The sequence below is a fragment of the Dendrobates tinctorius genome, unplaced genomic scaffold (assembly GCF_039654945.1).
Source record: "Dendrobates tinctorius isolate UK_male_01 unplaced genomic scaffold, ASM3965494v1 ptg000147l, whole genome shotgun sequence".
NCBI classification, from domain to species: Eukaryota; Metazoa; Chordata; class Amphibia; order Anura; family Dendrobatidae; genus Dendrobates; species Dendrobates tinctorius.
In genome coordinates, this window is record NW_027361814.1 from 23443896 (window position 1) to 23457012 (window position 13117).

General features: G+C 43.9%; 1 protein-coding gene across 1 annotated transcript in view; it reads right to left on the reverse strand.

The window, feature by feature from the left end:
• DNTT (DNA nucleotidylexotransferase) overlaps nt 1-13117 on the reverse strand; it is a 777494-nt gene that overhangs the window by 589708 nt on the left and 174669 nt on the right. The gene's annotated exons all lie outside the window — the stretch shown is intronic.

A 13117-nucleotide genomic window follows, 5' to 3' on the forward strand; every position in this document is an offset into this window, starting at 1 on the left:
CTAAACGATGCACCAGCAATCCCGACAACGATACGACCTTGTCAGGATTGCTGGTGCATCACTACATGATCGCTGGTGAGCTGCCAAACAGGCAGACACAGCAGCGATCAGGACCAGCGAGGATGCTGGTATCCAAGGTAAATATTGGGTAACTAAGCACGCGCATCATTTAGTTTCCCGCTGTGTACCAGCGTGCTCGCGCTGAGAGCTGGTATCCAAGGTAAATATCGGGTAACTAAGCGCGCGCAGCACTTAGTTACCCACTGTTTACCTTGGATACCAGCTCCCAGCACGAACACGCTGGTATCCAAGGTACACAGCGGGTAACTAAGCGCCTTCGGCCGAAGGCGAGGGGGAACAAAGGTCTTGCCCGGCGGCACAGAGTTTGGCCATTGCGGGGCCCCGTTATCCTGGTAAACAGAGTGCTGACAGTGGCAACCGCAAATGGAGCTTAGTGCCGGACGCGCCTCGAGACTGGCGCGAGACACCTCCATGGGCTCTGGGAGTGAACACCCTGGCTCGGGTGATTCCAGAGGTTCAATCAGCGTGCATTATGTTGAGTGATCGTGAAGCTCTTGTCTGGCTCTCTATGAAGTAGTCCCCTTTTAGTCGTGGATTTAAAACAGAATTCACAGCTTGCAGTAATTGGACAGATTGAGACTATAAGATCCTTTGTCAGGGTATGTTTTTGCAGTTCTTTAAAGGAGTCATTCAGGTCTATTTTATGTTTTTACTATGGGCCTATGCACTATAAGGCAGGTAGTTGCTAACTATCTGCCTGTTGTACCCGGCACCGATCTTTGCAGGCACAGAGCAGTCACAAACTGCTCCTGCCATAGATTTTGTGACTGCAAAAGCAGAAACTTTTCTTCCGCTCTGCTCTGTTGACAGATCGTGACTGGTGACGTCATGCTGATAGACAGCAGGGAGCTTGCTGTCAATCAGCATGACGCTGGCAGTCTTGCCCCAATTACAGAGCAGACCAGAAGAGAAAGAACTGCTCTGTTAACATGGAACAGCTCAATTGCTGGCAGGAGTGGTTGGTGACCGCTCCGAGACTGCGTCGGCTAGATCAGGCAGGTAGTTGACTTTGTAAACAACTATCTGCCTGTTAGGTTTTAGGTACATAGTAAAAATAAAATAGTCCTGGACAATCCCTTTAATGCTTTTTGGATTTGTATTACTCGGAGGTCTATGCCACTTCCGAGTACTGTCATTGTGTCCATGTGTGCCAAGTCTCAAGTATTCATTTACTATGTGGAGATTATATAAATGCATATCCACTTTAGCATTAGCTGTCACACACTTTCCCAGGAAAAACTGCGCAAAACAGGCGAATTTGAATTTTGCCTGATTCGCTCATCTCTAATTACTAGCCACTGGATTATTAGTCTGGAATGGCACTTAATTATTTTTGGGGGTAGTCTTCTGTGGTGGGCATTTATGAGAAACCCTTAAATGAAATACTTATTAGGTAGCCTGTGGTTGCAGCACTAAAGGTGGCACACAGATAAATCAATGGAGCTAATTATTGTAAATTGTACTAAAGTACGGCATTCAGTACGATGAACGACATATTTACATGTTTTTTCTGCTGTGTACTGAAGTATATTGACACTAATCACATTAACAAAAAATCTATAAATTCTTTTTATTTCAAAGATTGCATTTCCTGTGAATTTTGCTAAAGTCGGTTTATTCATGCAGGAAATCAGAAAGGTAGGACAGATTTTTAGCCAAATAAAATGTAAGAAAAATAACAAAAGGGCCTCAAGGAGCAGTTAAGATTTGAGTAATATACGGCATTAGAAATATTACTCATGGCTGCATGCTGCTTGAGTGCAAATTCAACAATGAAAATTTAGTAAGGATCAAAAAATACAGAATAAATGTGCATGGATTCTGAAAATACGAATACAATTATACTTCGTTTAACCTTCAGAAAACAAGCGACTTTCAGCACTGGAGAAATAATACCTGATAAAAAAAAAGACCATAAATATAATATGACCTTTAAAAAGAGAAGGCTAATTAAAAAAATATTTATATAATCAGAGATGTCGAGGCCATAGTTAAAGGGCAATTTCATAGCAGGACATTGTCTAAGAATAACACAATAAAAAAGGAGTCATCCTTTACAATGGGTTTATTAGTGAAAGTAAAGAAAGTATTATTACATTTGACCTTAAAGGAAACTCGAAAGCTAACCATACACATTAACATAATGATGGCCAAATCTACCGTCCATCTAGCGTGCTTTTCTCTACAACTGATGACATAGGGAAGAAACAGCTAGCATGTTAAATGTCAACACTTCATCCTTTTGTTCTCTGGGGAGCTAAAGATGCCACCAGAAGTGCCTATCAGAAACATACTCCCTCTGCCCATGGAAAACACATGCTTACTTGGCATGCATGTATATAGAGAGCCGAGAGCGATAACTGCCACCAGACTAATGTTTGTCCAACATCTACTGATGGTGTAGGTGTAAGGGACCTCTTGTGGCGAGGTTTGCTTCATGGTCTCAGAACCACCCATTTACGGTACCCATGAGTGTGTGTGTGTGCGATCTGGGAGTTTGCCGCTTACCCCTATTTAGTCAACAGGTGGTTTGATAATATGGGGACCTTGTAGATACACGTCGAATCAGTGAGTCCAGAATCCATCGTAAAAAGATAAACAATTTTACCAAAATTCCTTGAGTAGAACTGTAACAAACGATAGCAGGCATAATACTTTTGGTACTTCTCTGCTGCATCATACAGAAGGTCTCTACTTATGTGTAACACAAATGGCATTTCAGCAGTATTAATATTACTCAAGAGTGACAATACTTCACAAGCTTTGTAGCACTGGGCTTCACTTCTTTATCCTCCACCGCAATTGGACCAGGTGTCCCCTCCTGGTTGGAATACGAGTTGTCTAAACCTCCCGAACTGGTTAACATGGTATCTTTCAATAGCCCACTCCTTCTGTGCCTCCCTCAGCTCAGTTTTGCCATGGCTGTACTCACTACAAATGGAAAGAAACTTTCTTATGACTTTTTTTCTCTGCACGGCGCTCAGTGACTGATCTCTAATAGATCATTCAATGTACCTCTACGGCCATAGTTCTCAGCCGTGCAAGTCCTGTTTACAGAGGACGATTTGCAGCACTTAAAGTTATTTCACCCGAAAAACGACACATTTTAACTTGAGCAGCAATCAAGGATTAGATGAAATAATTGTGACATGCATTAAATATGCATATAGTAACTCACATATATGAGACATCAAGTTTCTCATGCCCTTATACCCCATTCCTTACAATGAAGCACTTTGAAGGTCAGTGTGACTCTGCAAGGTTATATAGCTAAATCATGGATTACAAAGTGAACAAATCCCTGGAAATCTGCTATATTGCGTGTACCCTGGAGTGGGAGGATTAGATAAAATCCTACTTTTCGGTGTAACTTCTGTAGGAGGGTGCAGAAGGTCGCACCTGAGACTAGAGATAGGGCAAATCAGTATTTGGAGGACCTAGTTCGAGTTGAGATTCCTAAAATTCAAGGCTAACGCAAATTCAAACACTTTGAGATTCGATTTCCCCCCAAAAAAATGCAGTAGGAAATGGTGCCTGGAAAATAGAGAAGGCTACTGTATGCATGGCCTTGCCGTATTGCTCTTCAGTTATAACATCTAGCGGATTACCATACCTTGTACAGTGGTGGTCAGGACCTGGACCATCACAGATCAGCAGTTCTCAGCGAAGCACAGATTCTATGGCATAGTCATTTTCTATCTCCAGTCACTGGGTAAAGGCCGATGGAAATAACCATATAACTGAGATAAGTGACATCCATCGCTTTAATGTTATTCAATGAGGCCTTTCATATGTTCAATTTTTTTTCCTCGGACCGAGGAAAATAAATCACAGCATAAACGATTTGCCTCCGATATTTGCTCACTATCCATAGCGCAGGGCGGAACGCTTCAGTACACCAGGCATGGATCGGATCCTCTTTACTTCTGTTACACGGTCGGTGGTGGCCATGCCCGGCGCCTGGCACTTCAGAAGCACTATAATAAGGAGGCACATGGCTGTGGGTGTACGGGGGGTAAAACACCGCTGTTTACTCTTTCGTCTAGGTGTGATGGTGATGACGTTCCCCACAATGTAGGTGCATAGGGAGAACAGGAGAGTCAGGAGTCAGGTTAGCGGTAGAACTGCACTTTTAGCACAGCCAAGCAGATAAGAGCCAGAGATGGTACAATAAAACATGTACAGATGATTAAAGGCAAAAAATCACATTTGGTAGCAGAGGCAGAGAATCAGGTGCATGAAGAACACATGACGGCAAGTTCCTCCATGTTCTGAATGTGACATCCAATACTGACACTGGGGAATTATCTTCCACCCTTTCAGGGCTGTGACCCCTAGCTGGCCTCCATGTCCCAGCCTCACTAACCTTCATTATGTGTGACGTGCATTAGCAAAACGTTTTCCCTATAGTTGCTATGAGTAACTTACTTCTGGCTGAGTGTTCTTCCTGCATTCTAGGCATGCTTGCAATGGCAGTTAGACTTGAATGTGTGATTGGTAAAGAGTCAGGATGTGATGCAGAAGTGGAGTTTTTTCAAGAGCAGGCGGTGGGACTGTGAAATGTTCGAAGAGTATAGGTGGCGTTGTGGTGGATATGAAGCTGGGATGGAACCTGGGCAGAATCTCAAGGTTGCCACAAAATTTTGCTCGTATGGGGCCCTGAAATTCTTGGTGGCAGCCCTGGGGTCATCTCTGTCTCTCCTGTAGAGTGTAAACTCTTTCGGTCATTGGGGTCCTCTCTCTCTCCTGTGCAATGTAAGCTCTTATGCTCACTAGGGCCGTCTCTGTGTCTCTACTTTAGGTCAATGGGATTCACTTTCTCTCCCCACTCCTCCACATCTCTTCCCTAATCAATTTCAAGATTTCTAGTATTCACATTAACTAGACTTTATTATCTCCAAAATCTTATTTTGTGAAAAATTTGGTAAAGCAGGAGAATTCAATTTTAAAAAATATGCTAATTTCTACTTGGTGACATTTTGCACTCATTCCTTCTGCATTCATTCATAGATTGAATGTGTGGGCAGGTGGCCACCTTTCCAAGCTGGACATGGGATCCATAATCTGGGTATAGATGAAGATCTCAGAAACCTGCTCCTATCAGACATTTATAGCATATTATCTGGATATGATGATATCCTCTGCTACAAAGCATGAATGTATGAAGTGTGTCTATTAAGTCACGATTAAATTCACATGGCAAAATGTCAGCTATTTCTTATTTTATCTTTAACTAGCTGCCTGAAAATGAAGACATGCACTTTAGAAAAAAAAGGTTGAACCAGCAGGCTTTTCAGTTCAAGTTTGGGTTCAGCTGTGCCATAGCTTTTTCCATTCTGTTTCATTATCATCTTCTATATTTGAAGTTTTCAGTGATGGTTTTCCTTTAATATTGAAGTTTTCAGCCTATTGCTGAAAAGATTCTGGATGTTCTGTCTCCTTCATCTTTAATTGAAATGAATGACTTGTGTTTAGGATATTAACGGTGAAACTTGGGATTGGAAAAGCCTTTTCACTTTGATTTATAGATTACCTACTGAATTGATGGGCCCGTTCTACTGTACATGGACACTCCAGAAATATCATGATGTCTGCGTTCACCTGAAATGCGTTGACTTACCCGATATGTCTGTGCCAATAAGGCATCAGTGTGATAGCTGCCAAAAATTTCAGTTGAATGCCTAGACCTTTCTGAAGCCCATTTCTACAAATTACCTCAATGTAGAGATGTGATCACTTGAAGTTACATGTCCGAATCCTGAGGTGGCACTACCGCAAACTTACTAACATTGGTGTTGCCAATTTAAGGATGCTAAAGATCTCAAGAATTCCCTAATCCCACAAGAAAATGTCCCCAATTTGTAGTTTTTGCAAACCATGACTCCTTTTCCAGGACACTGCAAATTTGCCAGTACATGTTCTGAAAAATTAGGACAATGCTGACAAATTTGGGAAAGTTGGCAAACTGTATACATTACTGAGAGGTTGCAAAGGAAACATGATGCTTTCTTATTTATTTCAAGGTTCAGTTTGTCTTGCCATGGAAAGGAGTATATCTACGAGCTAGAGCTCTCTGACTGGGACAGCTACCAACTTCAGATGTCAGAAGTCAGTAGATGCTGCTCTATTCCTGGGGGTTATTAGTGATCTGGTCCTGTGTGTGTGAACCGTGTTCATGAACAGTTCTCTCGTAGTTCAGACTGTTCAACACACCAAAAAAGCTAAATCAAGTTAGTGGAGGTGTCCAACGGGGACATAGAGACCTAGAGACAACCAGATGTACTGATGACAAGACAAACAATCTAAAGTCAGACTGTATGGATCAAGTTAAAAGGGTTGTCCGATACCTGTAATGCCCATTATAAATATCTATTTTTAAGTCCACTGATTTTGTAATTTGTGATTATTATAAAATTCCCTTCCATTCGCCTTATCCTGCTATTGCAGCTGCCCAGGTGACAGTGTCTAATGCAAGAACTGTAGCAGTGGCAACTAAAGATGCAGTCAGGCACAGATGAAGAGTGGTGGTGGCCACTGAACCTGTAGTAACTTCTCCCTCTGAACCAAGCCATCATCAGGAACGGTAGTGACAAAGCAAAGAGATGATACAAGCTGTGGGGAAGTGACTGTAGGGTCATCCTCCTGTGACATCCCTTTGGAGCATCCCCTAAAATGAAACTATGCAAATTGTCTCTTCAGAGAGGAAGAGGACTAGAACTCTAGTGCCACCTATTGGAGGTAGCAATCCTAAAAGTCAATGTTGACCCTTTAACGAGCCTAGTTACATGACTTAGGATAAAAGCCAAGCCAGAATCTCCATTTGCAGACACTGTGTTTCAGGGTACTGCCCCTCATCAGTGCAAAGTGGGAGAAGATCTGGTTTGGCTGTGAGAGAGGCGTCTGACCGATATCCAAGAAGTATCATTTCTCCTTGCGGAGAATGACAATTTCTCCGCAAGGAGAAATGATACTTCTAAAATGAAACATCACAGTAATTAAAGTAATATATATATATATATATATATATATATATATATATATATATATATATATATATATATATATATATATATATATATACACACATACACAGGGTGAGCCATTTATATGGATACACCTAAATAAAATGGGAATAGTAGGTGATAACAACTTCCTGTTTGTGGCACATTAGTATATGGGAGGGAAAAAACTTTTCAAGATGGGTGGTGACCATGGTGACCATTTTGAAGTCGGCCATTATTTTTTTCAATGGGAAGAGGGTCATGTGACACATCAAACTTACTGAGAATTTCACAAGAAAAACAACGGTGTGCTTGGTTTTAACGTAACTTTATTCTTTCATGAGTTATTTACAAGTTTCTCTTTGTTTAAGACATGTCGCAGAGGTTAACGTGTGAGGAGAGGATAGAAATTGTGTTTAAGTCTGGTGAACACAGTACCCGGGTCATTGCAGCAGATTTCAATGCAAGACATCCTACGCAAGAAAACTGTCACAATTCCAAAGTTTGCCTCAACACTGAACATAATGTTTTGTGTAAACTGAGGGTCCTGTTCCAATTTTTCTTTTACCCATTCTGCAAATTCAGAGCACCGATTTGGGTCACCAACCATTCCCATTTTATTTAGGTGTATCCATATAAATTGCCCACCCTGTACATATATATATATATATATATACAGTATATATATTTATATATATATATATGTATATGCAATAGCAGGATAGAAAGAACAATAGTGAATTTTATAGTGAAGCAAGTTGCAAAAGAGGTTAAGGATTAAAGAAGATATTTATTAAAAGGCGCATTAGTTATCGGACCAACCCTTTAAAGTTACAGCTTGTGATGCAGTATATCCATTTCAAGGGGTTGTGCGGTACAAAATAATAAGTTTGCAGTCACAGTGTGTGACATCAGACTTATGAATCCGCCCAGTGCATGCACTGAACTCCCCGAGGATTCGCCGGTTTCTGAGCCAGGACCGGCAGGTTTCTATGCATTATGCATGCTAATGGCTGTAGCCTAACTAGTAGGTGTGGCCTCGTTCCATACACTTGTATTGAAAGTGCACCCCATCTAGTGACATGGCCGTCTAGTTGACGCAGCCTTGCTCTGTACAAGTGTATGGAGCGAGGTCACGCCCACCAAACGGGCTCTAGCCAGGAGTATGTATATGTACCTACCAGTCCCAGCTCAGAAAACAAAGAGTCATTGCAGCACCCAGTGTATGTGCTGGAGGGATTCATAAGCCTGCAGTCACACAGATTGCCTGCAATCTTATCATTTTAGACTGGACAACCCCTTTAAGAGATCGTGTTTTTGCTGGAATTTGGTGCAACAACTCCATTCCTGTTTATGAGTGTTTAGTTGCTAGATTTGTATGCTGCTTATAAAGTTTAAAAAAACTCCCAAAGGCTCTCACAGGGATAGCATGTGACTGTATTTCCTGTTTCACAGATAGAGACACATAAATGATTTATTCCTGATCTATTAAGCTTATCGTAGATCCTGTTTGCTCCTGAATAAAGAAACTCTCTTGTCACATGCTTGGAGAGTATCCTGAATAATCCACTGCCAACAGGTTATGGGCCCAGAGTGACACAGAACCCCAGAGTAACAAAGCAACAGAATCCCAGAGCAAAAGCAGCACAGAGCAACAGAGAAGATGTCCTCTAGCAGCAATCTTGTCAAGTTCTCAGTGCTAAGCCTCACCAACCAAAACTATCAGTCCTGGAAATTCAAGGTAAAGATGCTGCTCATAAGAGAAGGTACATGGAAATATACTCAGGAACAAGTGCCTCATCCATTACCAGATGATTGACTAGAGAAGGATCAGAAAGCACAAAGCACAATATCCCTCAGTGTAGATGATATTCAGATTGTGCATATATGCAAGTGTGCAACTGAAAAGGAGATGTGGGATGAGTTACAGAAAGTGCATGAAAGATCAAATCTCTGCAATAAACTTTATCTCATGAGAAAGCTGTATCAGTCTAAGCTAAGTGATGGACAGAATATGCAGGACTATATAAGAAACACCCTAGAGATTGTGGAGCGTCTCAGGGGTATTGGAAAATAAATTAAAGATTTTCATGTTGCTGCACTTCTATTAAGTGGTCTTTCAGAGAGTTATGACACACTTGTGACTGCACTAGATGCGTGGCCAGATGATGAGCTGACACTAGAGCATGTTAAAGGCAAACTTGTGGATGAATTCAAGACAAAACCACAGCATGTAAGCAGCAGCAGGGCCGGCGTTATGGGCAGGCAGACCAGGCAGCTGCCTAGGGCCCCCGCTCCTCCAGGGGCCCCCAGCCAGCGGCACATCACACAGCCACTATGGGGCCCCTGTGAGGCAGGAGGGCCCGCCTGCCCCCAGCGCCGACTCCCGCCGCCGCACTGAAGGAGGCAGTGATGGGGGAGAGAGCGTCAGCTGATGCTCCCTCTCCCATCATTCCCCGCTCTGCCTCTGACACAGCGGGGGCTATATACCATGCTGGGGGGCTATATACCATGCTGGGGGGGCGCTATATACCATGCTGGGGGGCTATATACCATGCTGGGAGGGCCATATACCATGCTGGGCTGTATTATACCATGCTGGGGGGACTATATGTATACCATGCTTGGCTGTATCATACCATGCTGGGGGGCTATATACCATGCTCGGCTGTATTATACCATGCTGGGGGGGCTATATACCATGCTGGGCTGTATTATACCATGCTGGGGGGGCTATATACCATGCTGGGCTGTATTATACCAGGCTGGGGGGGGCTATATACAATGCTGGGCTGTATTATACCGTGCTGGGGGCTATATACCATGCTGGGCTGTATTATACCATTCTGGGGGGGGCTATATACCATGCTGGGCTGTATTATACCGTGCTGGGCTGTATTATACCATTCTGGGGGGCTATATACCATGCTGGGCTGTATTATACCATTTTGGGGGGGCTATATACCATGCTGGGCTGTATTACACCATTCTGGGGGGACTATATACCATGCTCGGCTGTATCATACCATGCTGGGGGGGGGGCTATATACCATGCTGGGCTGTATTACACCATTCTGGGGGGACTATATACCATGCTTTGCTGTATCATACCATGCTCGGCCGTATTATACCATGCTGGGGGGGGCTATATACCATACTGGGCTGTATTATACCAGGCTGGGGGGGCTATATACCATGCAGGGCTGTATTATACCATTCTGGGGGGCTATATACCATGCAGGGCTGTATTATACTATGCTGGGGGGGCTATATACCATGCTGGGCGGTATTATACCATCCTGGGCTGTATTATACCATTCTGTGGGGGGATATATACCATGCTAGGCTGTATTATACCATGCTGGCCTGTATTACACCATTCTGGGGGGTGCTATATACCGTGCTGGGCTGTATCATACCATGCTGGGGGGCTATATGCCATGCTGGGCTGTATTATACCATACTGGGCTGTATTATTCCATTCTGGGGTGCTATATACCATGCTGGGCTGTATTATACCATGCTGGCCTGTATTACACCATTCTGGGGGGGGGGGGCTATATACAGTACCATGCTGGGCTGTATTATACCATACTGGGCTGTATTATTCCATTCTGGGGTGCTATATATCATGCTGGGCTGTATTATACCATGCTGGGGGGATATATACCATGCTGGGCTGTATTATACCATACTGGGCTGTATTATTCCATTCTGGGGTGCTATATACCATGCTGGGCTGTATTATACCATGCTGGGCTGTATTATACCATGCTGGGTTGTATTATACCATGCTGGGCGGGCTATATTATACAATGCTGGGCTGTATTATACAGCCCAGCATGGTATACAGCCTGTATACCATGGTGGGCTGTATACCATGGTGGGCTGGGCTGTATACTATGCGGTGTGTTATATACCATGTAGGGTACATTTTACACTATATTCTATAGGGGGAGGCTGTGTTAAATAATATGAAGGGCTACATTATATTCTATGGGGAGGTGGGCTGTATTATATTCTATGGGGGACGCTGTATTATAGTTATTATATGAGGAGGGCTACATTGTATTCTATGGAGGGGCTACATTATACTATAAAAGGGGCTTCATTATATCCCATGAGGGGGTTGCCATATATTCTATGGAGGGGCTGCATTATACTATATGGGGGGTGGTGTGACGAACAGCCCACGGCCGTTCGTCCACTTACGGGCGACGACTAACGGGGGTCCCGCTGCCACCAAAACGCGACGGACAGCGGACCCTGTGTCACCACTATGTCACAATCCCACCACTGACACCGGTGTATCAGCGGACGGAGGGACGTGACACAATGCCGGCACACGGCTATCACAGGCGCAGGGGGGCTTATCTTAGTTATCCCACCACTGGCACCATGTGACAAAAATATCCAGCAAGCTAATCTCGCTCTACAATTTGCCGCAGGGGGAGTTTAATTTGGATGCCCCACCACTGCTATCAATCTTCCAAGTACTGCGGGGATTTGTGTATATCCCACTTTCTCAGTTCCACCTTGGAACTCGCAGCTCTCCGGCGCCCCCCTTACCCTCAGGTCAGTCAGGGAAGTGCACCTAGGATAATTGGTCGCCGGACGGGCTGCCTGTTGTGAAGCGGCAATTAGGCTTCTGCAGTAAGGGAATTATCAATGCTGTGGCCGCAGACCCTTATTCAGCAATATAAGACCCTTCTGTACTGCCAGCAAGCCGTAATAGCCGTACACAACGCGCTGCCACCAGTCACGGTTACTTAATTCACAGTGTTAAATTAAGAGGGTCCGTGGCAAACCCCTTGAATTAGTAGCGATTATCTATCAAAGGCATATAGTTCGAGTCTTAGAGCATAGAGACAGATCTAAATAATTATTTCATTTATTTTCCGAAAGAGGACAGTGATTACAGATAAAAGTTGCTATAAAATTGAGACATAAAATATGTACAGTACAGGTATAAAATAAAAGTGGAGAAAACAAAGGGATTACACTCACAGTTCCATATTGTTCCTTAGGCAGACCATGTGGCTTTAAGGTGGGTGGAGGCGGAGCTGCACTTCTCCGCTCATCTGAGTTCTTGTCAGCACGGACTCTGCAGCTGTTCTGAGCTGGTTTGCCCAGGGAATGCCTTATAGGCTTTGCTTTGTGACATCACGGAGAGATGCATTCTGGGTTGATCCCTCCTCTCTCATCCGAGTTATGTTTTGGCTACAAAACTTAGATTAGCTATAACTTTATGGGAGAAGCTGGTATGGACTCATCAGTGGTATCATGTTTCCCAGCGTAATGAGCCTATCAAGAAAACATCAAACATCTATGCGATATGACCATCCATTTGGGCGCAAATCCTATCTCATGTTCTGGACAGGGTAGAACTTCGAAACATACGCGGTCTCGAAGCTGGGACCGCTCAGGTTACAAAAATATGATTTCCATATCTCTACTTGGTACGGTTTTCGCAGGGCAGGCTCTTAAAGTTTTATTTCAAACAAAGACCTTTTCCCGCATTTTTCTTTCAGCTGAGAGAAGCCAAATGGTGTGAGGAAGATGGTCTAGCTAATTAACATTCCTGCTCTTCCAGAGGAAATGGCAGGGTTGGTAAAACCTGGGGGGAAGGAATTCCTACTACTGACAGTTTACAATGTCCTAGGATGGAGGATTTGTTAGCACATTGCAACAGAAAACATATCTTGCAGATATTGTACATCACACCTCCCCCCTTAAGAGGGCGCTAAGGAGGCATTACCTCTCGGTAATCGGCCATGCGCACCTCAGCGGGTTCGCCCCGGCGGGACAACCCATCGGCATTGCCGTTTTCACTGCCCTTCCTGTGTTTTACAGTGAAGTCATACTGCTGAAGGGCAAGGCTCCAGCGGAGCAATCTTCCATTGGTTCCCGACACTGTGTGCAACCAGCTCAGAGGGTTGTGGTCAGTTACCACCGTGAAGGCGCGCCCGTACAGGTAGGGCTGCAAACGTTGCAGTGCCCACACCATGGCCAGACACTCCTTCTCGATGGTCGAG